Here is a 25,627-nt window from a genome sequence, read left to right on the forward strand (position 1 = left end):
TAATCAGTGAGACTCCCACAGGGTTCAGTGTTAATCAGTGAGATTCCCATAGGGTTCAGTGTTAATCAGTGAGACCCCCATAGGGTTCAGTATTAATCAGTGAGACTCCCATAGGGTTCAGTGTTAATCAGTGAGACTCCCATAAGGTTCACTGTTAATCAGTGAGACTCCCACAGGGTTCGGTGTTAATCAGTGAGTCTCCCACAGGGTTCAGTGTTAATCAGTGAGACTCCCACAGGGTTCAGTGTTAGTCAGTGAGACTCCAATAGGGTTCAGTGTTAATCAGTGAGACTCCCACAGGGTTCAGTGTTAATCAGTGAGTCTCCCATAGGGTTCAGTGTTAATCAGTGAGACTCCCACAGGGTTCAGTGTTAATCGGTGAGACTCCCATATGGTTCAGTGTTAATCAGTGAGACTCCCATGGTGTTCAGTGTTAATCAGTGAGACTCCCATAGGGTTCAGTGTTAATCAGTGAGACTCCCACAGGGTTCAGTGTTAATCAGTGAGACTCCCACAGCGTTCAGTGTTAATCAGTGAGACTCCCACAGGGTTCAATGTTAATCAGTGAGACTCCCATAGGGTTCAGTGTTAATCAGTGAGACTCCCACAGGGTTCAGTGTTAATCAGTGAGACACCCATAGGGTTCAGTGTTAATCAGTGAGACTCCCATAGGGTTCAGTGTTAATCAGTGAGACTCCCATAGGGTTCAGTGTTAATCAGTGAGACTCCCACAGGGTTCAGTGTTAATCAGTGAGACACCCATAGGGTTCAGTGTTAATCAGTGAGACTCCCATAGGGTTCAGTGTTAATCAGTGAGACTCCCATAGGGTTCAGTGTTAATCAGTGAGACTCCCACAGGGTTCATGTTTTAATCAGTGAGACTCCCATAGGGTTCAGTGTTAATGAATGAGACTCCCATAGGGTTCAGTGTTAATCAGTGAGACTCCCACAGCGTTATGTGTTAATCAGTGAGACTCCCATAGGGTTCAGTATTAATCAGTGAGACTCCCATAGGGTTCAGTGTTAATCAGTGAGACTCCCATAGGGTTCAGTGTTAATCAGTGAGACTCCCACAGGGTTCAGTGTTAAACAGTGAGACTCCCATAGGGTTCAGTGTTAATCAGTGAGACTCCCATAGGGTTCGGTGTTAATCAGTGAGACTCCCATAGGGTTCAGTGTTAATCAGTGAGACTCCCACAGGGTTCAGTGTTAATCGGTGAGACTCCCATACGGTTCAGTGTTAATCAGTGAGACTCCCATGGTGTTCAGTGTTAATCATTGAGACTCCCATAGGGTTCAGTGTTAATCAGTGAGACTCCCACAGGGTTCAGTGTTAATCAGTGAGACTCCCATAGGGTTCAGTGTTAATCAGTGAGACTCCCATAGGGTTCAGTGTTAATCAGTGAGACTCCCACAGGGTTCAGTGTTAATCAGTGAGACTCCCATAGGGTTCAGTGTTAATCAGTGAGACTCCCACAGGGTTCAGTGTTAATCAGTGAGACTTCCATAGGGTTCAGTGTTAATCAGTGAGACTCCCACAGGGTTCAGTGTTAATCAGTGAGATTCCCATAGGGTTCAGTGTTAATCAGTGAGACCCCCATAGGGTTCAGTATTAATCAGTGAGACTCCCATAGGGTTCAGTGTTAATCAGTGAGACTCCCATAAGGTTCACTGTTAATCAGTGAGACTCCCACAGGGTTCGGTGTTAATCAGTGAGTCTCCCACAGGGTTCAGTGTTAATCAGTGAGACTCCCACAGGGTTCAGTGTTAGTCAGTGAGACTCCAATAGGGTTCAGTGTTAATCAGTGAGACTCCCACAGGGTTCAGTGTTAATCAGTGAGTCTCCCATAGGGTTCAGTGTTAATCAGTGAGACTCCCACAGGGTTCAGTGTTAATCGGTGAGACTCCCATATGGTTCAGTGTTAATCAGTGAGACTCCCATGGTGTTCAGTGTTAATCAGTGAGACTCCCATAGGGTTCAGTGTTAATCAGTGAGACTCCCACAGGGTTCAGTGTTAATCAGTGAGACTCCCACAGCGTTCAGTGTTAATCAGTGAGACTCCCACAGGGTTCAATGTTAATCAGTGAGACTCCCATAGGGTTCAGTGTTAATCAGTGAGACTCCCACAGGGTTCAGTGTTAATCAGTGAGACACCCATAGGGTTCAGTGTTAATCAGTGAGACTCCCATAGGGTTCAGTGTTAATCAGTGAGACTCCCATAGGGTTCAGTGTTAATCAGTGAGACTCCCACAGGGTTCAGTGTTAATCAGTGAGACACCCATAGGGTTCAGTGTTAATCAGTGAGACTCCCATAGGGTTCAGTGTTAATCAGTGAGACTCCCATAGGGTTCATTGTTAATCAGTGAGACTCCCATAGGGTTCAGTGTTAATCAGTGAGACTCCCATAGGGTTCAGTGTTAATCAGTGAGACTCCCACAGGGTTCATGTTTTAATCAGTGAGACTCCCATAGGGTTCAGTGTTAATGAATGAGACTCCCATAGGGTTCAGTGTTAATCAGTGAGACTCCCACAGCGTTATGTGTTAATCAGTGAGACTCCCATAGGGTTCAGTATTAATCAGTGAGACTCCCATAGGGTTCAGTGTTAATCAGTGAGACTCCCATAGGGTTCAGTGTTAATCAGTGAGACTCCCACAGGGTTCAGTGTTAAACAGTGAGACTCCCATAGGGTTCAGTGTTAATCAGTGAGACTCCCATAGGGTTCGGTGTTAATCAGTGAGACTCCCACAGAGTTCATTGTTAATCAGTGAGACTCCCACAGGGTTCAGTGTTAATCAGTTAGACTCCCATAGGGTTCAGTGTTAATCAATTAGAGTCCCACAGGGTTCAGTGTTAATCAGTGAGAATTCCATCGTGTTCAGTGTTAATCAGTGAGACTCCCATAGGGTTCAGTGTTAATCAGTGGGGCTCCCACAGGGTTCGGTGTTAATCAGTGAGACTCCCACAGGGTTCAGTGTTAATCAGTGAGACTCCCATAGGGTTTAGTGTTAATCAGTGAGACTCCCACAGGGTTCAGTGTTAATCAGCGAGATTCCCATAGGTTCAGTGTTAATCAGTGAGACTCCTACAGGGTTCAGTGTTAATCGGTGAGACTCCCATAGGGTTCAGTGTTAATCAGTGAGACTCCCATAGGGTTCAATGTTAATCAGTGAGACTCCCATAGGGTTCAGTGTTAATCAGTGAGACTCCCACAGGGTTCAGTGTTAATCAGTGAGACTCCCACAGCGTTATGTGTTAATCAGTGAGACTCCCATAGGGTTCAGTATTAATCAGTGAGACTCCCATAGGGTTCAGTGTTAATCAGTGAGACTCCCATAGGGTTCAGTGATAATCAGTGAGACTCCCACAGGGTTCAGTGTTAAACAGTGAGACTCCCATAGGGTTCAGTGTTAATCAGTGAGACTCCCATAGGGTTCGGTGTTAATCAGTGAGACTCCCACAGGGTTCAGTGTTAATCAGTGAGACTCCCACAGGGTTCAGTGTTAATCAGTTAGACTCCCATAGGATTCAGTGTTAATCAATGAGAGTCCCACAGGGTTCAGTGTTAATCAGTGAGAATTCCATCGTGTTCAGTGTTAATCAGTGAGACTCCCATAGGGTTCAGTGTTAATCAGTGGGGCTCCCACAGGGTTCGGTGTTAATCAGTGAGACTCCCACAGGGTTCAGTGTTAATCAGTGAGACTCCCATAGGGTTCAGTGTTAATCAGTGAGACTCCCACAGGGTTCAGTGTTAATCAGCGAGATTCCCATAGGTTCAGTGTTAATCAGTGAGACTCCTACAGGGTTCAGTGTTAATCGGTGAGACTCCCATAGGGTTCAGTGTTAATCAGTGAGACTCCCATAGGGTTCAGTGTTAATCAGTGAGACTCCCATAGGGTTCAGTGTTAATCAGTGAGACTCCCACAGGGTTCAGTGTTAATCAGTGAGACTCCCACAGGGTTCAGTGTTTAACAGTGAGACTCCCATAGGGTTCAGTGTTAATCAGTGAGACTCCCATAGGGTTCGGTGTTAATCAGTGAGACTCCCAAAGGGTTCAGTGTTAATCAGTGAGACTCCCATAGGGTTCAGTGTTAATCAGTGAGACTCCCATAGGGTTCAGTGTTAATCAGTGAGACTCCCACAGGATTCAGTGTTAATCAGTGAGACTCCCACAGGGTTCAGTATTAATCAGTGAGTCTCCCACAGGGCTCAGTGTTAATCAGTGAGACTCCCACAGGGTTCAGTGTTAATCAATGAGACTCCCACAGGGTTCAGTGTTAATCAGTGAGACTCCCATAGGGTTCAGTGTTAATCAATGAGACTCCCACAGGGTTCAGTGTTAATCGGTGAGACTCCCATAGGGTTCAGTGTTAATCAGTGAGACTCCCATTGGGTTCAGTGTTAATCAGTGAGACTCCCATAGGGTTCAGTGTTAATCAGTGAGACTCCCACAGGGTTCAGTGTTAATCAGTGAGACTCCCACAGGGTTCAGTGTTAATCAGTGAGACTCCCACATGGTTCAGTGTTAATCAGTGAGACTCCCAATGGGCTCAGTGTTAATCAGTGAGACTCCCAATGGGCTCAGTGTTAATCAGTGAGACTCCCATAGAGTTCGGTGTTAATCAGTGAGACTCCCATAGGGTTCAGTGTTAATCAGTGGGGCTCCCACAGGGTTCAGTGTTAATCAGTGAGACACCCATAGGGTTCAGTGTTAATCAGTGAGACTCCCATAGGGTTCAGTGTTAATCAGTGAGACTCCCACAGGGTTCAGTGTTAATCAGTGAGACTCCCACAGGGTTCAGTGTTAATCAGTGAGACACCCATAGGGTTCAGTGTTAATCAGTGAGACTCCCATAGGGTTCAGTGTTAATCAGTGAGACTCCCATAGGGTTCAGTGTTAATCAGTGAGACTCCCACAGGGTTCAGTGTTAATCAGTGAGACACCCATAGGGTTCAGTGTTAATCAGTGAGACTCCCATAGGGTTCAGTGTTAATCAGTGAGACTCCCATAGGGTTCAGTGTTAATCAGTGAGACTCCCATAGGGTTCAGTGTTAATCAGTGAGACTCCCATAGGGTTCAGTGTTAATCAGTGAGACTCCCACAGGGTTCATGTTTTAATCAGTGAGACTCCCATAGGGTTCAGTGTTAATGAATGAGACTCCCATAGGGTTCAGTGTTAATCAGTGAGACTCCCACAGCGTTATGTGTTAATCAGTGAGACTCCCATAGGGTTCAGTATTAATCAGTGAGACTCCCATAGGGTTCAGTGTTAATCAGTGAGACTCCCATAGGGTTCAGTGTTAATCAGTGAGACTCCCACAGGGTTCAGTGTTAAACAGTGAGACTCCCATAGGGTTCAGTGTTAATCAGTGAGACTCCCATAGGGTTCGGTGTTAATCAGTGAGACTCCCACAGGGTTCATTGTTAATCAGTGAGACTCCCACAGGGTTCAGTGTTAATCAGTTAGACTCCCATAGGGTTCAGTGTTAATCAATTAGAGTCCCACAGGGTTCAGTGTTAATCAGTGAGAATTCCATCGTGTTCAGTGTTAATCAGTGAGACTCCCATAGGGTTCAGTGTTAATCAGTGGGGCTCCCACAGGGTTCGGTGTTAATCAGTGAGACTCCCACAGGGTTCAGTGTTAATCAGTGAGACTCCCATAGGGTTTAGTGTTAATCAGTGAGACTCCCACAGGGTTCAGTGTTAATCAGCAAGATTCCCATAGGTTCAGTGTTAATCAGTGAGACTCCTACAGGGTTCAGTGTTAATCGGTGAGACTCCCATAGGGTTCAGTGTTAATCAGTGAGACTCCCATAGGGTTCAATGTTAATCAGTGAGACTCCCATAGGGTTCAGTGTTAATCAGTGAGACTCCCACAGGGTTCAGTGTTAATCAGTGAGACTCCCACAGCGTTATGTGTTAATCAGTGAGACTCCCATAGGGTTCAGTATTAATCAGTGAGACACCCATAGGGTTCAGTGTTAATCAGTGAGACTCCCATAGGGTTCAGTGATAATCAGTGAGACTCCCACAGGGTTCAGTGTTAAACAGTGAGACTCCCATAGGGTTCAGTGTTAATCAGTGAGACTCCCATAGGGTTCGGTGTTAATCAGTGAGACTCCCACAGGGTTCAGTGTTAATCAGTGAGACTCCCACAGGGTTCAGTGTTAATCAGTTAGACTCCCATAGGATTCAGTGTTAATCAATGAGAGTCCCACAGGGTTCAGTGTTAATCAGTGAGAATTCCATCGTGTTCAGTGTTAATCAGTGAGACTCCCATAGGGTTCAGTGTTAATCAGTGGGGCTCCCACAGGGTTCGGTGTTAATCAGTGAGACTCCCACAGGGTTCAGTGTTAATCAGTGAGACTCCCATAGGGTTCAGTGTTAATCAGTGAGACTCCCACAGGGTTCAGTGTTAATCTGCGAGATTCCCATAGGTTCAGTGTTAATCAGTGAGACTCCTACAGGGTTCAGTGTTAATCGGTGAGACTCCCATAGGGTTCAGTGTTAATCAGTGAGACTCCCATAGGGTTCAATGTTAATCAGTGAGACTCCCATAGGGTTCAGTGTTAATCAGTGAGACTCCCACAGGGTTCAGTGTTAATCAGTGAGACTCCCACAGGGTTCAGTGTTTAACAGTGAGACTCCCATAGGGTTCAGTGTTAATCAGTGAGACTCCCATAGGGTTCGGTGTTAATCAGTGAGACTCCCAAAGGGTTCAGTGTTAATCAGTGAGACTCCCATAGGGTTCAGTGTTAATCAGTGAGACTCCCATAGGGTTCAGTGTTAATCAGTGAGACTCCCACAGGATTCAGTGTTAATCAGTGAGACTCCCACAGGGTTCAGTATTAATCAGTGAGTCTCCCACAGGGCTCAGTGTTAATCAGTGAGACTCCCACAGGGTTCAGTGTTAATCAATGAGACTCCCACAGGGTTCAGTGTTAATCAGTGAGACTCCCATAGGGTTCAGTGTTAATCAATGAGACTCCCACAGGGTTCAGTGTTAATCGGTGAGACTCCCATAGGGTTCAGTGTTAATCAGTGAGACTCCCATTGGGTTCAGTGTTAATCAGTGAGACTCCCATAGGGTTCAGTGTTAATCAGTGAGACTCCCACAGGGTTCAGTGTTAATCAGTGAGACTCCCACAGGGTTCAGTGTTAATCAGTGAGACTCCCACATGGTTCAGTGTTAATCAGTGAGACTCCCAATGGGCTCAGTGTTAATCAGTGAGACTCCCAATGGGCTCAGTGTTAATCAGTGAGACTCCCATAGAGTTCGGTGTTAATCAGTGAGACTCCCATAGGGTTCAGTGTTAATCAGTGGGGCTCCCACAGGGTTCGGTGTTAATCAGTGAGACTCCCACAGGGTTCAGTGTTAATCAGTGAGACTCCCATAGGGTTCAGTGTTAATCAGTGAGACTCCCACAGGGTTCAGTGTTAATCAGCGAGATTCCCATAGGTTCAGTGTTAATCAGTGAGACTCCTACAGGGTTCAGTGTTAATCGGTGAGACTCCCATAGGGTTCAGTGTTAATCAGTGAGACTCCCATAGGGTTCAATGTTAATCAGTGAGACTCCCATAGGGTTCAGTGTTAATCAGTGAGACTCCCACAGGGTTCAGTGTTAATCAGTGAGACTCCCACAGGGTTCAGTGTTTAACAGTGAGACTCCCATAGGGTTCAGTGTTAATCAGTGAGACTCCCATAGGGTTCGGTGTTAATCAGTGAGACTCCCAAAGGGTTCAGTGTTAATCAGTGAGACTCCCATAGGGTTCAGTGTTAATCAGTGAGACTCCCATAGGGTTCAGTGTTAATCAGTGAGACTCCCACAGGGTTCAGTGTTAATCAGTGAGACTCCCATAGGGTTCAGTGTTAATCAGTGAGACTCCCATAGGGTTCAGTGTTAATCAGTGAGACTCCCACAGGGTTCAGTGTTAAACAGTGAGACTCCCATAGGGTTCAGTGTTAATCAGTGAGACTCCCATAGGGTTCGGTGTTAATCAGTGAGACTCCCACAGGGTTCATTGTTAATCAGTGAGACTCCCACAGGGTTCAGTGTTAATCAGTTAGACTCCCATAGGGTTCAGTGTTAATCAATTAGAGTCCCACAGGGTTCAGTGTTAATCAGTGAGAATTCCATCGTGTTCAGTGTTAATCAGTGAGACTCCCATAGGGTTCAGTGTTAATCAGTGGGGCTCCCACAGGGTTCGGTGTTAATCAGTGAGACTCCCACAGGGTTCAGTGTTAATCAGTGAGACTCCCATAGGGTTTAGTGTTAATCAGTGAGACTCCCACAGGGTTCAGTGTTAATCAGCGAGATTCCCATAGGTTCAGTGTTAATCAGTGAGACTCCTACAGGGTTCAGTGTTAATCGGTGAGACTCCCATAGGGTTCAGTGTTAATCAGTGAGACTCCCATAGGGTTCAATGTTAATCAGTGAGACTCCCATAGGGTGCAGTGTTAATCAGTGAGACTCCCACAGGGTTCAGTGTTAATCAGTGAGACTCCCACAGCGTTATGTGTTAATCAGTGAGACTCCCATAGGGTTCAGTATTAATCAGTGAGACTCCCATAGGGTTCAGTGTTAATCAGTGAGACTCCCATAGGGTTCAGTGATAATCAGTGAGACTCCCACAGGGTTCAGTGTTAAACAGTGAGACTCCCATAGGGTTCAGTGTTAATCAGTGAGACTCCCATAGGGTTCGGTGTTAATCAGTGAGACTCCCACAGGGTTCAGTGTTAATCAGTGAGACTCCCACAGGGTTCAGTGTTAATCAGTTAGACTCCCATAGGATTCAGTGTTAATCAATGAGAGTCCCACAGGGTTCAGTGTTAATCAGTGAGAATTCCATCGTGTTCAGTGTTAATCAGTGAGACTCCCATAGGGTTCAGTGTTAATCAGTGGGGCTCCCACAGGGTTCGGTGTTAATCAGTGAGACTCCCACAGGGTTCAGTGTTAATCAGTGAGACTCCCATAGGGTTCAGTGTTAATCAGTGAGACTCCCACAGGGTTCAGTGTTAATCAGCGAGATTCCCATAGGTTCAGTGTTAATCAGTGAGACTCCTACAGGGTTCAGTGTTAATCGGTGAGACTCCCATAGGGTTCAGTGTTAATCAGTGAGACTCCCATAGGGTTCAATGTTAATCAGTGAGACTCCCATAGGGTTCAGTGTTAATCAGTGAGACTCCCACAGGGTTCAGTGTTAATCAGTGAGACTCCCACAGGGTTCAGTGTTTAACAGTGAGACTCCCATAGGGTTCAGTGTTAATCAGTGAGACTCCCATAGGGTTCGGTGTTAATCAGTGAGACTCCCAAAGGGTTCAGTGTTAATCAGTGAGACTCCCATAGGGTTCAGTGTTAATCAGTGAGACTCCCATAGGGTTCAGTGTTAATCAGTGAGACTCCCACAGGATTCAGTGTTAATCAGTGAGACTCCCACAGGGTTCAGTATTAATCAGTGAGTCTCCCACAGGGCTCAGTGTTAATCAGTGAGACTCCCACAGGGTTCAGTGTTAATCAATGAGACTCCCACAGGGTTCAGTGTTAATCAGTGAGACTCCCATAGGGTTCAGTGTTAATCAATGAGACTCCCACAGGGTTCAGTGTTAATCGGTGAGACTCCCATAGGGTTCAGTGTTAATCAGTGAGACTCCCATTGGGTTCAGTGTTAATCAGTGAGACTCCCATAGGGTTCAGTGTTAATCAGTGAGACTCCCACAGGGTTCAGTGTTAATCAGTGAGACTCCCACAGGGTTCAGTGTTAATCAGTGAGACTCCCACATGGTTCAGTGTTAATCAGTGAGACTCCCAATGGGCTCAGTGTTAATCAGTGAGACTCCCAATGGGCTCAGTGTTAATCAGTGAGACTCCCATAGAGTTCGGTGTTAATCAGTGAGACTCCCATAGGGTTCAGTGTTAATCAGTGGGGCTCCCACAGGGTTCGGTGTTAATCAGTGAGACTCCCACAGGGTTCAGTGTTAATCAGTGAGACTCCCATAGGGTTCAGTGTTAATCAGTGAGACTCCCACAGGGTTCAGTGTTAATCAGCGAGATTCCCATAGGTTCAGTGTTAATCAGTGAGACTCCTACAGGGTTCAGTGTTAATCGGTGAGACTCCCATAGGGTTCAGTGTTAATCAGTGAGACTCCCATAGGGTTCAATGTTAATCAGTGAGACTCCCATAGGGTTCAGTGTTAATCAGTGAGACTCCCACAGGATTCAGTGTTAATCAGTGAGACTCCCACAGGGTTCAGTGTTTAACAGTGAGACTCCCATAGGGTTCAGTGTTAATCAGTGAGACTCCCATAGGGTTCGGTGTTAATCAGTGAGACTCCCAAAGGGTTCAGTGTTAATCAGTGAGACTCCCATAGGGTTCAGTGTTAATCAGTGAGACTCCCATAGGGTTCAGTGTTAATCAGTGAGACTCCCACAGGGTTCAGTGTTAATCAGTGAGACTCCCACAGGGTTCAGTATTAATCAGTGAGTCTCCCACAGGGCTCAGTGTTAATCAGTGAGACTCCCACAGGGTTCAGTGTTAATCAATGAGACTCCCACAGGGTTCAGTGTTAATCAGTGAGACTTCCATAGGGTTCAGTGTTAATCAATGAGACTCCCACAGGGTTCAGTGTTAATCGGTGAGACTGCCATAGGGTTCAGTGTTAATCAGTGAGACTCCCATTGGGTTCAGTGTTAATCAGTGAGACTCCCATAGGGTTCAGTGTTAATCAGTGAGACTCCCACAGGGTTCAGTGTTAATCAGTGAGACTCCCACAGGGTTCAGTGTTAATCAGTGAGACTCCCACATGGTTCAGTGTTAATCAGTGAGACTCCCAATGGGCTCAGTGTTAATCAGTGAGACTCCCATAGAGTTCGGTGTTAATCAGTGAGACTCCCATAGGGTTCAGTGTTAATCAGTGAGACTCCCGTAGGGTTCAGTGTCAATCAGTGAGACTCCCATAGGGTTCAGTGTTTATCAGTGAGACTCCCATAGTGTTCAGTGTAAATCACTGAGACTCCCATAGGGTTCAGTGTTAATCAATGAGACTCCCATAGGGTTCAGTGTTAATCAGTGAGTCTCCCACAGGGCTCAGTGTTAATCAGTGAGACTCCCATAGGGTTCGGTGTTAATCAGTGAGACTCCCATAGGGTTCAGTGCTAATCAGTGAGACTCCCATAGGGTTCAGTGTTAATCAGTGAGACTCCCATAGGGTTCAGTGTTTATCAGTGAGACTCCCATAGTGTTCAGTGTAATTCACTGAGACTCCCATAGGGTTCAGTGTTAATCAATGAGACTCCCATAGGGTTCAGTGTTAATCAGTGAGTCTCCCACAGGGTTCAGTGTTAATCAGTGAGGCTCCCACAGGGTTCAGTATTAATCAGTGAGACTCCCACAGGGTTCAGTGGTAATCGGTGAGACTCCCACAGGGTTCAGTGTTAATCAGTGAGACTCCCACAGTGTTCAGTGTTAATCAGTGAGACTCCCACAAGGCTCAGTGTTAATCAGTGAGACTCCCATAGGGTTCAGTGTTAATCAGTGAGACTCCCACAGGGTTCAGTGTACAGTGAGACACCCATAGGGTTCAGTGTTAATCAGTGAGACTCCCATAGGGTTCAGTGTTAATCAGTGAGACTCCCATAGGGTTCAGTGTTAATCAGTGAGACTCCCATAGGGTTCAGTGTTAATCAGTGAGACTCCCATAGGGTTCAGTGTTAATCAGTGAGACTCCCACAGGGTTCATGTTTTAATCAGTGAGACTCCCACAGCGTTATGTGTTAATCAGTGAGACTCCCATAGGGTTCAGTATTAATCAGTGAGACTCCCATAGGGTTCAGTGTTAATCAGTGAGACTCCCATAGGGTTCAGTGTTAATCAATGAGACTCCCATAGGGTTCAGTGTTAATCAGTGAGACTCCCACAGCGGTATGTGTTAATCAGTGAGACTCCCATAGGGTTCAGTATTAATCAGTGAGACTCCCATAGGGTTCAGTGTTAATCAGTGAGACTCCCATTGGGTTCAGTGTTAATCAGTGAGACTCCCATAGGGTTCAGTGTTAATCAGTGAGACTCCCACAGGGTTCAGTGTTAATCAGTGAGACTCCCACAGGGTTCAGTGTTAATCAGTGAGACTCCCACATGGTTCAGTGTTAATCAGTGAGACTCCCAATGGGCTCAGTGTTAATCAGTGAGACTCCCATAGAGTTCGGTGTTAATCAGTGAGACTCCCATAGGGTTCAGTGTTAATCAGTGAGACTCCCGTAGGGTTCAGTGTCAATCAGTGAGACTCCCATAGGGTTCAGTGTTTATCAGTGAGACTCCCATAGTGTTCAGTGTAAATCACTGAGACTCCCATAGGGTTCAGTGTTAATCAATGAGACTCCCATAGGGTTCAGTGTTAATCAGTGAGTCTCCCACAGGGCTCAGTGTTAATCAGTGAGACTCCCATAGGGTTCGGTGTTAATCAGTGAGACTCCCATAGGGTTCAGTGCTAATCAGTGAGACTCCCATAGGGTTCAGTGTTAATCAGTGAGACTCCCATAGGGTTCAGTGTTTATCAGTGAGACTCCCATAGTGTTCAGTGTAATTCACTGAGACTCCCATAGGGTTCAGTGTTAATCAATGAGACTCCCATAGGGTTCAGTGTTAATCAGTGAGTCTCCCACAGGGTTCAGTGTTAATCAGTGAGGCTCCCACAGGGTTCAGTATTAATCAGTGAGACTCCCACAGGGTTCAGTGGTAATCGGTGAGACTCCCACAGGGTTCAGTGTTAATCAGTGAGACTCCCACAGTGTTCAGTGTTAATCAGTGAGACTCCCACAGGGTTCAGTGGTAATCAGTGAGACTCCCACAAGGCTCAGTGTTAATCAGTGAGACTCCCATAGGGTTCAGTGTTAATCAGTGAGACTCCCACAGGGTTCAGTGTACAGTGAGACACCCATAGGGTTCAGTGTTAATCAGTGAGACTCCCATAGGGTTCAGTGTTAATCAGTGAGACTCCCATAGGGTTCAGTGTTAATCAGTGAGACTCCCATAGGGTTCAGTGTTAATCAGTGAGACTCCCATAGGGTTCAGTGTTAACCAGTGAGACTCCCACAGGGTTCATGTTTTAATCAGTGAGACTCCCACAGCGTTATGTGTTAATCAGTGAGACTCCCATAGGGTTCAGTATTAATCAGTGAGACTCCCATAGGGTTCAGTGTTAATCAGTGAGACTCCCATAGGGTTCAGTGTTAATCAATGAGACACCCATAGGGTTCAGTGTTAATCAGTGAGACTCCCACAGCGGTATGTGTTAATCAGTGAGACTCCCATAGGGTTCAGTATTAATCAGTGAGACTCCCATAGGGTTCAGTGTTAATCAGTGAGACTCCCATTGGGTTCAGTGTTAATCAGTGAGACTCCCATAGGGTTCAGTGTTAATCAGTGAGACTCCCACAGGGTTCAGTGTTAATCAGTGAGACTCCCACAGGGTTCAGTGTTAATCAGTGAGACTCCCACATGGTTCAGTGTTAATCAGTGAGACTCCCAATGGGCTCAGTGTTAATCAGTGAGACTCCCATAGAGTTCGGTGTTAATCAGTGAGACTCCCATAGGGTTCAGTGTTAATCAGTGAGACTCCCATAGGGTTCAGTGTTAATCAGTGAGACTCCCATAGGGTTCAGTGTTTATCAGTGAGACTCCCATAGTGTTCAGTGTAAATCACTGAGACTCCCATAGGGTTCAGTGTTAATCAATGAGACTCCCATAGGGTTCAGTGTTAATCAGTGAGTCTCCCACAGGGCTCAGTGTTAATCAGTGAGACTCCCATAGGGTTCAGTGTTAATCAGTGAGACTCCCATAGGGTTCAGTGCTAATCAGTGAGACTCCCATAGGGTTCAGTGTTAATCAGTGAGACTCCCATAGGGTTCAGTGTTTATCAGTGAGACTCCCATAGTGTTCAGTGTAATTCACTGAGACTCCCATAGGGTTCAGTGTTAATCAATGAGACTCCCATAGGGTTCAGTGTTAATCAGTGAGTCTCCCACAGGGTTCAGTGTTAATCAGTGAGGCTCCCACAGGGTTCAGTATTAATCAGTGAGACTCCCACAGGGTTCAGTATTAATCAGTGAGTCTCCCACAGGGCTCAGTGTTAATCAGTGAGACTCCCACAGGGTTCAGTGTTAATCAATGAGACTCCCACAGGGTTCAGTGTTAATCAGTGAGACTTCCATAGGGTTCAGTGTTAATCAATGAGACTCCCACAGGGTTCAGTGTTAATCGGTGAGACTCCCATAGGGTTCAGTGTTAATCAGTGAGACTCCCATTGGGTTCAGTGTTAATCAGTGAGACTCCCATAGGGTTCAGTGTTAATCAGTGAGACTCCCACAGGGTTCAGTGTTAATCAGTGAGACTCCCACAGGGTTCAGTGTTAATCAGTGAGACTCCCACATGGTTCAGTGTTAATCAGTGAGACTCCCAATGGGCTCAGTGTTAATCAGTGAGACTCCCATAGAGTTCGGTGTTAATCAGTGAGACTCCCATAGGGTTCAGTGTTAATCAGTGAGACTCCCGTAGGGTTCAGTGTCAATCAGTGAGACTCCCATAGGGTTCAGTGTTTATCAGTGAGACTCCCATAGTGTTCAGTGTAAATCACTGAGACTCCCATAGGGTTCAGTGTTAATCAATGAGACTCCCATAGGGTTCAGTGTTAATCAGTGAGTCTCCCACAGGGCTCAGTGTTAATCAGTGAGACTCCCATAGGGTTCGGTGTTAATCAGTGAGGCTCCCATAGGGTTCAGTGCTAATCAGTGAGACTCCCATAGGGTTCAGTGTTAATCAGTGAGACTCCCATAGGGTTCAGTGTTTATCAGTGAGACTCCCATAGTGTTCAGTGTAATTCACTGAGACTCCCATAGGGTTCAGTGTTAATCAATGAGACTCCCATAGGGTTCAGTGTTAATCAGTGAGTCTCCCACAGGGTTCAGTGTTAATCAGTGAGGCTCCCACAGGGTTCAGTATTAATCAGTGAGACTCCCACAGGGTTCAGTGGTAATCGGTGAGACTCCCACAGGGTTCAGTGTTAATCAGTGAGACTCCCACAGTGTTCAGTGTTAATCAGTGAGACTCCCACAAGGCTCAGTGTTAATCAGTGAGACTCCCATAGGGTTCAGTGTTAATCAGTGAGACTCCCACAGGGTTCAGTGTACAGTGAGACACCCATAGGGTTCAGTGTTAATCAGTGAGACTCCCATAGGGTTCAGTGTTAATCAGTGAGACTCCCATAGGGTTCAGTGTTAATCAGTGAGACTCCCGTAGGGTTCAGTGTTAATCAGTGAGACTCCCATAGGGTTCAGTGTTAATCAGTGAGACTCCCACAGGGTTCATGTTTTAATCAGTGAGACTCCCACAGCGTTATGTGTTAATCAGTGAGACTCCCATAGGGTTCAGTATTAATCAGTGAGACTCCCATAGGGTTCAGTGTTAATCAGTGAGACTCCCATAGGGTTCAGTGTTAATCAATGAGACTCCCATAGGGTTCAGTGTTAATCAGTGAGACTCCCACAGCGGTATGTGTTAATCAGTGAGACTCCCATAGGGTTCAGTATTAATCAGTGAGACTCCCATAGGGTTCAGTGTTAATCAGTGAGACTCCCATTGGGTTCAGTGTTAATCAGTGAGACTCCCATAGGGTTCAGTGTTAATCAGTGAGACTCCCACAGGGTTCAGTGTTAATCAGTGAGACTCCCACAGGGTTCAGTGTTAATCAGTGAGACTCCCACATGGTTCAGTGTTAATCAGTGAGACTCCCAATGGGCTCAGTGTTAATCAGTGAGACTCCCATAGAGTTCGGTGTTAATCAGTGAGACTCCCATAGGGTTCAGTGTTAATCAGTGAGACTCCCATAGGGTTCAGTGTTAATCAGTGAGACTCCCATAGGGTTCAGTGTTTATCAGTGAGACTCCCATAGTGTTCAGTGTAAATCACTGAGACTCCCATAGGGTTCAGTGTTAATCAATGAGACTCCCATAGGGTTCAGTGTTAATCAGTGAGTCTCCCACAGGGCTCAGTGTTAATCAGTGAGACTCCCATAGGGTTCGGTGTTAATCAGTGAGACTCCCATAGGGTTCAGTGCTAATCAGTGAGACTCCCATAGGGTTCAGTGTTAATCAGTGAGACTCCCATAGGGTTCAGTGTTTATCAGTGAGACTCCCATAGTGTTCAGTGTAATTCACTGAGACTCCCATAGGGTTCAGTGTTAATCAATGAGACTCCCATAGGGTTCAGTGTTAATCAGTGAGTCTCCCACAGGGTTCAGTGTTAATCAGTGAGGCTCCCACAGGGTTCAGTATTAATCAGTGAGACTCCCACAGGGTTCAGTGGTAATCGGTGAGACTCCCACAGGGTTCAGTGTTAATCAGTGAGACTCCCACAGTGTTCAGTGTTAATCAGTGAGACTCCCACAAGGCTCAGTGTTAATCAGTGAGACTCCCATAGGGTTCAGTGTTAATCAGTGAGACTCCCACAGGGTTCAGTGTTAATCAGTGAGACACCCATAGGGTTCAGTGTTAATCAGTGAGACTCCCATAGGGATCAGTGTTAATCAGTGAGACTCCCATAGGGTTCAGTGTTAATCAGTGAGACTCCCATAGGGTTCAGTGTTAATCAGTGAGACTCCCATAGGGTTCAGTGTTAATCAGTGAGACTCCCACAGGGTTCATGTTTTAATCAGTGAGACTCCCACAGCGTTATGTGTTAATCAGTGAGACTCCCATAGGGTTCAGTATTAATCAGTGAGACTCCCATAGGGTTCAGTGTTAATCAGTGAGACTCCCATAGGGTTCAGTGTTAATCAATGAGACTCCCATAGGGTTCAGTGTTAATCAGTGAGACTCCCACAGCGGTATGTGTTAATCAGTGAGACTCCCATATGGTTCAGTATTAATCAGTGAGACTCCCATAGGGTTCAGTGTTAATCAGTGAGACTCCCACAGGGTTCAGTGTTAAACAGTGAGACTCCCATAGGGTTCAGTGTTAATCAGTGAGACTCCCATAGGGTTCGGTGTTAATCAGTGAGACTCCCACAGGGTTCAGTGTTAATCAGTGAGACTCCCACAGGGTTCAGTGTTAATCAGTTAGACTCCCATAGGATTCAGTGTTAATCAATGAGAGTCCCACAGGGTTCAGTGTTAATCAGTGAGAATTCCATCGTGTTCAGTGTTAATCAGTGAGACTCCCATAGGGTTCAGTGTTAATCAGTGGGGCTCCCACAGTGTTCGGTGTTAATCAGTGAGACTCCCACAGGGTTCAGTGCTAATCAGTGAGACTCCCATAGGGTTCAGTGTTAATCAGTGAGACTCCCACAGGGTTCAGTGTTAATCAGCGAGATTCCCATAGGTTCAGTGTTAATCAGTGAGACTCCTACAGGGTTCAGTGTTAATCGGTGAGACTCCCATAGGGTTCAGTGTTAATCAGTGAGACTCCCATAGGGTTCAATGTTAATCAGTGAGACTCCCATAGGGTTCAGTGTTAATCAGTGAGACTCCCACAGGGTTCAGTGTTAATCAGTGAGACTCCCACAGGGTTCAGTGTTTAACAGTGAGACTCCCATAGGGTTCAGTGTTAATCAGTGAGACTCCCATAGGGTTCGGTGTTAATCAGTGAGACTCCCAAAGGGGTCAGTGTTAATCAGTGAGACTCCCATAGGGTTCAGTGTTAATCAGTGAGACTCCCATAGGGTTCAGTGTTAATCAGTGAGACTCCCACAGGGTTCAGTGTTAATCAGTGAGACTCCCACAGGGTTCAGTATTAATCAGTGAGTCTCCCACAGGGCTCAGTGTTAATCAGTGAGACTCCCACAGGGTTCAGTGTTAATCAATGAGACTCCCACAGGGTTCAGTGTTAATCAGTGAGACTCCCATAGGGTTCAGTGTTAATCAATGAGACTCCCACAGGGTTCAGTGTTAATCGGTGAGACTCCCATAGGGTTCAGTGTTAATCAGTGAGACTCCCATTGGGTTCAGTGTTAATCAGTGAGACTCCCATAGGGTTCAGTGTTAATCAGTGAGACTCCCACAGGGTTCAGTGTTAATCAGTGAGACTCCCACAGGGTTCAGTGTTAATCAGTGAGACTCCCACATGGTTCTGTGTTAATCAGTGAGAATCCCAATGGGCTCAGTGTTAATCAGTGAGACTCCCATAGAGTTCGGTGTTAATCAGTGAGACTCCCATAGGGTTCAGTGTTAATCAGTGAGACTCCCATAGGGTTCAGTGTTAATCAGTGAGACTCCCATAGGGTTCAGTGTTTATCAGTGAGACTCCCATAGTGTTCAGTGTAAATCACTGAGACTCCCATAGGGTTCAGTGTTAATCAATGAGACTCCCATAGGGTTCAGTGTTAATCAGTGAGTCTCCCACAGGGCTCAGTGTTAATCAGTGAGACTCCCATAGGGTTCGGTGTTAATCAGTGAGACTCCCATAGGGTTCAGTGCTAATCAGTGAGACTCCCATAGGGTTCAGTGTTAATCAGTGAGACTCCCACAGCGGTATGTGTTAATCAGTGAGACTCCCATATGGTTCAGTATTAATCAGTGAGACTCCCATAGGGTTCAGTGTTAATCAGTGAGACTCCCACAGGGTTCAGTGTTAAACAGTGAGACTCCCATAGGGTTCAGTGTTAATCAGTGAGACTCCCATAGGGTTCGGTGTTAATCAGTGAGACTCCCACAGGGTTCAGTGTTAATCAGTGAGACTCCCACAGGGTTCAGTGTTAATCAGTTAGACTCCCATAGGATTCAGTGTTAATCAATGAGAGTCCCACAGGGTTCAGTGTTAATCAGTGAGAATTCCATCGTGTTCAGTGTTAATCAGTGAGACTCCCATAGGGTTCAGTGTTAATCAGTGGGGCTCCCACAGTGTTCGGTGTTAATCAGTGAGACTCCCACAGGGTTCAGTGCTAATCAGTGAGACTCCCATAGGGTTCAGTGTTAATCAGTGAGACTCCCACAGGGTTCAGTGTTAATCAGCGAGATTCCCATAGGTTCAGTGTTAATCAGTGAGACTCCTACAGGGTTCAGTGTTAATCGGTGAGACTCCCATAGGGTTCAGTGTTAATCAGTGAGACTCCCATAGGGTTCAATGTTAATCAGTGAGACTCCCATAGGGTTCAGTGTTAATCAGTGAGACTCCCACAGGGTTCAGTGTTAATCAGTGAGACTCCCACAGGGTTCAGTGTTTAACAGTGAGACTCCCATAGGGTTCAGTGTTAATCAGTGAGACTCCCATAGGGTTCGGTGTTAATCAGTGAGACTCCCAAAGGGGTCAGTGTTAATCAGTGAGACTCCCATAGGGTTCAGTGTTAATCAGTGAGACTCCCATAGGGTTCAGTGTTAATCAGTGAGACTCCCACAGGGTTCAGTGTTAATCAGTGAGACTCCCACAGGGTTCAGTATTAATCAGTGAGTCTCCCACAGGGCTCAGTGTTAATCAGTGAGACTCCCACAGGGTTCAGTGTTAATCAATGAGACTCCCACAGGGTTCAGTGTTAATCAGTGAGACTCCCATAGGGTTCAGTGTTAATCAATGAGACTCCCACAGGGTTCAGTGTTAATCGGTGAGACTCCCATAGGGTTCAGTGTTAATCAGTGAGACTCCCATTGGGTTCAGTGTTAATCAGTGAGACTCCCATAGGGTTCAGTGTTAATCAGTGAGACTCCCACAGGGTTCAGTGTTAATCAGTGAGACTCCCACAGGGTTCAGTGTTAATCAGTGAGACTCCCACATGGTTCTGTGTTAATCAGTGAGAATCCCAATGGGCTCAGTGTTAATCAGTGAGACTCCCATAGAGTTCGGTGTTAATCAGTGAGACTCCCATAGGGTTCAGTGTTAATCAGTGAGACTCCCATAGGGTTCAGTGTTAATCAGTGAGACTCCCATAGGGTTCAGTGTTTATCAGTGAGACTCCCATAGTGTTCAGTGTAAATCACTGAGACTCCCATAGGGTTCAGTGTTAATCAATGAGACTCCCATAGGGTTCAGTGTTAATCAGTGAGTCTCCCACAGGGCTCAGTGTTAATCAGTGAGACTCCCATAGGGTTCGGTGTTAATCAGTGAGACTCCCATAGGGTTCAGTGCTAATCAGTGAGACTCCCATAGGGTTCAGTGTTAATCAGTGAGACTCCCATAGGGTTCAGTGTTTATCAGTGAGACTCCCATAGTGTTCAGTGTAATTCACTGAGACTCCCATAGGGTTCAGTGTTAATCAATGAGACTCCCATAGGGTTCAGTGTTAATCAGTGAGTCTCCCACAGGGTTCAGTGTTAATCAGTGAGGCTCCCACAGGGTTCAGTATTAATCAGTGAGACTCCCACAGGGTTCAGTGGTAATCGGTGAGACTCCCACAGGGTTCAGTGTTAATCAGTGAGACTCCCACAGTGTTCAGTGTTAATCAGTGAGAATCCCACAAGGCTCAGTGTTAATCAGTGAGACTCCCATAGGGTTCAGTGTTAATCAGTGAGACTCCCACAGGGTTCAGTGTTAATCAGTGAGACACCCATAGGGTTCAGTGTTAATCAGTGAAACTCCCATAGGGTTCAGTGTTAATCAGTGAGACTCCCATAGTGTTCAGTGTTAATCAGTGAGACTCCCATAGGGTTCAGTGTTAATCAGTGAGACTCCCATAGGGTTCAGTGTTAATCAGTGAGACTCCCACAGGGTTCATGTTTTAATCAGTGAGACTCCCACAGCGGTATGTGTTAATCAGTGAGACTCCCATAGGGTTCAGTATTAATCAGTGAGACTCCCATAGGGTTCAGTGTTAATCAGTGAGACTCCCACAGGGTTCAGTGTTAAACAGTGAGACTCCCATAGGGTTCAGTGTTAATCAGTGAGACTCCCATAGGGTTCGGTGTTAATCAGTGAGACTCCCACAGGGTTCAGTGTTAATCAGTGAGACTCCCACAGGGTTCAGTGTTAATCAGTTAGACTCCCATAGGATTCATTGTTAATCAATGAGAGTCCCACAGGGTTCAGTGTTAATCAGTGAGAATTCCATCGTGTTCAGTGTTAATCAGTGAGACTCCCATAGGGTTCAGTGTTAATCAGTGGGGCTCCCACAGTGTTCGGTGTTAATCAGTGAGACTCCCACAGGGTTCAGTGCTAATCAGTGAGACTCCCATATGGTTCAGTGTTAATCAGTGAGACTCCCACAGGGTTCAGTGTTAATCAGCGAGATTCCCATAGGTTCAGTGTTAATCAGTGAGACTCCTACAGGGTTCAGTGTTAATCGGTGAGACTCCCAAAGGGTTCAGTGTTAATCAGTGAGACTCCCATAGGGTTCAATGTTAATCAGTGAGACTCCCATAGGGTTCAGTGTTAATCAGTGAGACTCCCACAGGGTTCAGTGTTAATCAGTGAGACTCCCACAGGGTTCAGTGTTTAACAGTGAGACTCCCATAGGGTTCAGTGTTAATCAGTGAGACTCCCATAGGGTTCGGTGTTAATCAGTGAGACTCCCAAAGGGTTCAGTGTTAATCAGTGAGACTCCCATAGGGTTCAGTGTTAATCAGTGAGACTCCCATAGGGTTCAGTGTTAATCAGTGAGACTCCCACAGGGTTCAGTGTTAATCAGTGAGACTCCCACAGGGTTCAGTATTAATCAGTGAGTCTCCCACAGGGCTCAGTGTTAATCAGTGAGACTCCCACAGGGTTCAGTGTTAATCAATGAGACTCCCACAGGGTTCAGTGTTAATCAGTGAGACTCCCATACGGTTCAGTGTTAATCAATGAGACTCCCACAGGGTTCAGTGTTAATCGGTGAGACTCCCATAGGGTTCAGTGTTAATCAGTGAGACTCCCATTGGGTTCAGTGTTAATCAGTGAGACTCCCATAGGGTTCAGTGTTAATCAGTGAGACTCCCACAGGGTTCAGTGTTAATCAGTGAGACTCCCACAGGGTTCAGTGTTAATCAGTGAGACTCCCACATGGTTCAGTGTTAATCAGTGAGACTCCCAATGGGCTCAGTGTTAATCAGTGAGACTCCCATAGAGTTCGGTGTTAATCAGTGAGACTCCCATAGGGTTCAGTGTTAATCAGTGAGACTCCCATAGGGTTCAGTGTTAATCAGTGAGACTCCCATAGGGTTCAGTGTTTATCAGTGAGACTCCCATAGTGTTCAGTGTAAATCACTGAGACTCCCATAGGGTTCAGTGTTAATCAATGAGACTCCCATAGGGTTCAGTGTTAATCAGTGAGTCTCCCACAGGGCTCAGTGTTAATCAGTGAGACTCCCATAGGGTTCGGTGTTAATCAGTGAGACTCCCATAGGGTTCAGTGTTAATCAATGAGACTCCCATAGGGTTCAGTGTTAATCAGTGAGACTCCCATAGGGTTCGGTGTTAATCAGTGAGACTCCCATAGGGTTCAGTGCTAATCAGTGAGACTCCCATAGGGTTCAGTGTTAATCAGTGAGACTCCCATAGGGTTCAGTGTTTATCAGTGAGACTCCCATAGTGTTCAGTGTAATTCACTGAGACTCCCATAGGGTTCAGTGTTAATCAATGAGACTCCCATAGGGTTCAGTGTTAATCAGTGAGTCTCCCACAGGGTTCAGTGTTAATCAGTGAGGCTCCCACAGGGTTCAGTATTAATCAGTGAGACTCCCACAGGGTTCAGTGGTAATCGGTGAGACTCCCACAGGGTTCAGTGTTAATCAGTGAGACTCCCACAGTGTTCAGTGTTAATCAGTGAGAATCCCACAAGGCTCAGTGTTAATCAGTGAGACTCCCATAGGGTTCAGTGTTAATCAGTGAGACTCCCACAGGGTTCAGTGTTAATCAGTGAGACACCCATAGGGTTCAGTGTTAATCAGTGAAACTCCCATAGGGTTCAGTGTTAATCAGTGAGACTCCCATAGTGTTCAGTGTTAATCAGTGAGACTCCCATAGGGTTCAGTGTTAATCAGTGAGACTCCCATAGGGTTCAGTGTTAATCAGTGAGACTCCCACAGGGTTCATGTTTTAATCAGTGAGACTCCCACAGCGGTATGTGTTAATCAGTGAGACTCCCATAGGGTTCAGTATTAATCAGTGAGACTCCCATAGGGTTCAGTGTTAATCAGTGAGACTCCCACAGGGTTCAGTGTTAAACAGTGAGACTCCCATAGGGTTCAGTGTTAATCAGTGAGACTCCCATAGGGTTCGGTGTTAATCAGTGAGACTCCCACAGGGTTCAGTGTTAATCAGTGAGACTCCCACAGGGTTCAGTGTTAATCAGTTAGACTCCCATAGGATTCAGTGTTAATCAATGAGAGTCCCACAGGGTTCAGTGTTAATCAGTGAGAATTCCATCGTGTTCAGTGTTAATCAGTGAGACTCCCATAGGGTTCAGTGTTAATCAGTGGGGCTCCCACAGTGTTCGGTGTTAATCAGTGAGACTCCCACAGGGTTCAGTGCTAATCAGTGAGACTCCCATATGGTTCAGTGTTAATCAGTGAGACTCCCACAGGGTTCAGTGTTAATCAGCGAGATTCCCATAGGTTCAGTGTTAATCAGTGAGACTCCTACAGGGTTCAGTGTTAATCGGTGAGACTCCCATAGGGTTCAGTGTTAATCAGTGAGACTCCCATAGGGTTCAATGTTAATCAGTGAGACTCCCATAGGGTTCAGTGTTAATCAGTGAGACTCCCACAGGGTTCAGTGTTAATCAGTGAGACTCCCACAGGGTTCAGTGTTTAACAGTGAGACTCCCATAGGGTTCAGTGTTAATCAGTGAGACTCCCATAGGGTTCGGTGTTAATCAGTGAGACTCCCAAAGGGTTCAGTGTTAATCAGTGAGACTCCCATAGGGTTCAGTGTTAATCAGTGAGACTCCCATAGGGTTCAGTGTTAATCAGTGAGACTCCCACAGGGTTCAGTGTTAATCAGTGAGACTCCCACAGGGTTCAGTATTAATCAGTGAGTCTCCCACAGGGCTCAGTGTTAATCAGTGAGACTCCCACAGGGTTCAGTGTTAATCAATGAGACTCCCACAGGGTTCAGTGTTAATCAGTGAGACTCCCATACGGTTCAGTGTTAATCAATGAGACTCCCACAGGGTTCAGTGTTAATCGGTGAGACTCCCATAGGGTTCAGTGTTAATCAGTGAGACTCCCATTGGGTTCAGTGTTAATCAGTGAGACTCCCATAGGGTTCAGTGTTAATCAGTGAGACTCCCACAGGGTTCAGTGTTAATCAGTGAGACTCCCACAGGGTTCAGTGTTAATCAGTGAGACTCCCACATGGTTCAGTGTTAATCAGTGAGACTCCCAATGGGCTCAGTGTTAATCAGTGAGACTCCCATAGGGTTCAGTGTTTATCAGTGAGACTCCCATAGTGTTCAGTGTAAATCACTGAGACTCCCATAGGGTTCAGTGTTAATCAATGAGACTCCCATAGGGTTCAGTGTTAATCAGTGAGTCTCCCACAGGGCTCAGTGTTAATCAGTGAGACTCCCATAGGGTTCGGTGTTAATCAGTGAGACTCCCATAGGGTTCAGTGTTAATCAATGAGACTCCCATAGGGTTCAGTGTTAATCAGTGAGACTCCCATAGGGTTCGGTGTTAATCAGTGAGACTCCCATAGGGTTCAGTGCTAATCAGTGAGACTCCCATAGGGTTCAGTGTTAATCAGTGAGACTCCCATAGGGTTCAGTGTTTATCAGTGAGACTCCCATAGTGTTCAGTGTAATTCACTGAGACTCCCATAGGGTTCAGTGTTAATCAATGAGACTCCCATAGGGTTCAGTGTTAATCAGTGAGTCTCCCACAGGGTTCAGTGTTAATCAGTGAGGCTCCCACAGGGTTCAGTATTAATCAGTGAGACTCCCACAGGGTTCAGTGGTAATCGGTGAGACTCCCACAGGGTTCAGTGTTAATCAGTGAGACTCCCACAGTGTTCAGTGTTAATCAGTGAGAATCCCACAAGGCTCAGTGTTAATCAGTGAGACTCCCATAGGGTTCAGTGTTAATCAGTGAGACTCCCACAGGGTTCAGTGTTAATCAGTGAGACACCCATAGGGTTCAGTGTTAATCAGTGAAACTCCCATAGGGTTCAGTGTTAATCAGTGAGACTCCCATAGTGTTCAGTGTTAATCAGTGAGACTCCCATAGGGTTCAGTGTTAATCAGTGAGACTCCCATAGGGTTCAGTGTTAATCAGTGAGACTCCCACAGGGTTCATGTTTTAATCAGTGAGACTCCCACAGCGGTATGTGTTAATCAGTGAGACTCCCATAGGGTTCAGTATTAATCAGTGAGACTCCCATAGGGTTCAGTGTTAATCAGTGAGACTCCCACAGGGTTCAGTGTTAAACAGTGAGACTCCCATAGGGTTCAGTGTTAATCAGTGAGACTCCCATAGGGTTCGGTGTTAATCAGTGAGACTCCCACAGGGTTCAGTGTTAATCAGTGAGACTCCCACAGGGTTCAGTGTTAATCAGTTAGACTCCCATAGGATTCAGTGTTAATCAATGAGAGTCCCACAGGGTTCAGTGTTAATCAGTGAGAATTCCATCGTGTTCAGTGTTAATCAGTGAGACTCCCATAGGGTTCAGTGTTAATCAGTGGGGCTCCCACAGTGTTCGGTGTTAATCAGTGAGACTCCCACAGGGTTCAGTGCT

The sequence above is a fragment of the Petromyzon marinus genome, chromosome 49, assembly GCF_048934315.1.
Source record: "Petromyzon marinus isolate PM22_M1 ecotype Great Lakes invasive population chromosome 49, UKy_Petmar_22M1.pri1.0, whole genome shotgun sequence".
NCBI lineage: Eukaryota > Metazoa > Chordata > Hyperoartia > Petromyzontiformes > Petromyzontidae > Petromyzon > Petromyzon marinus.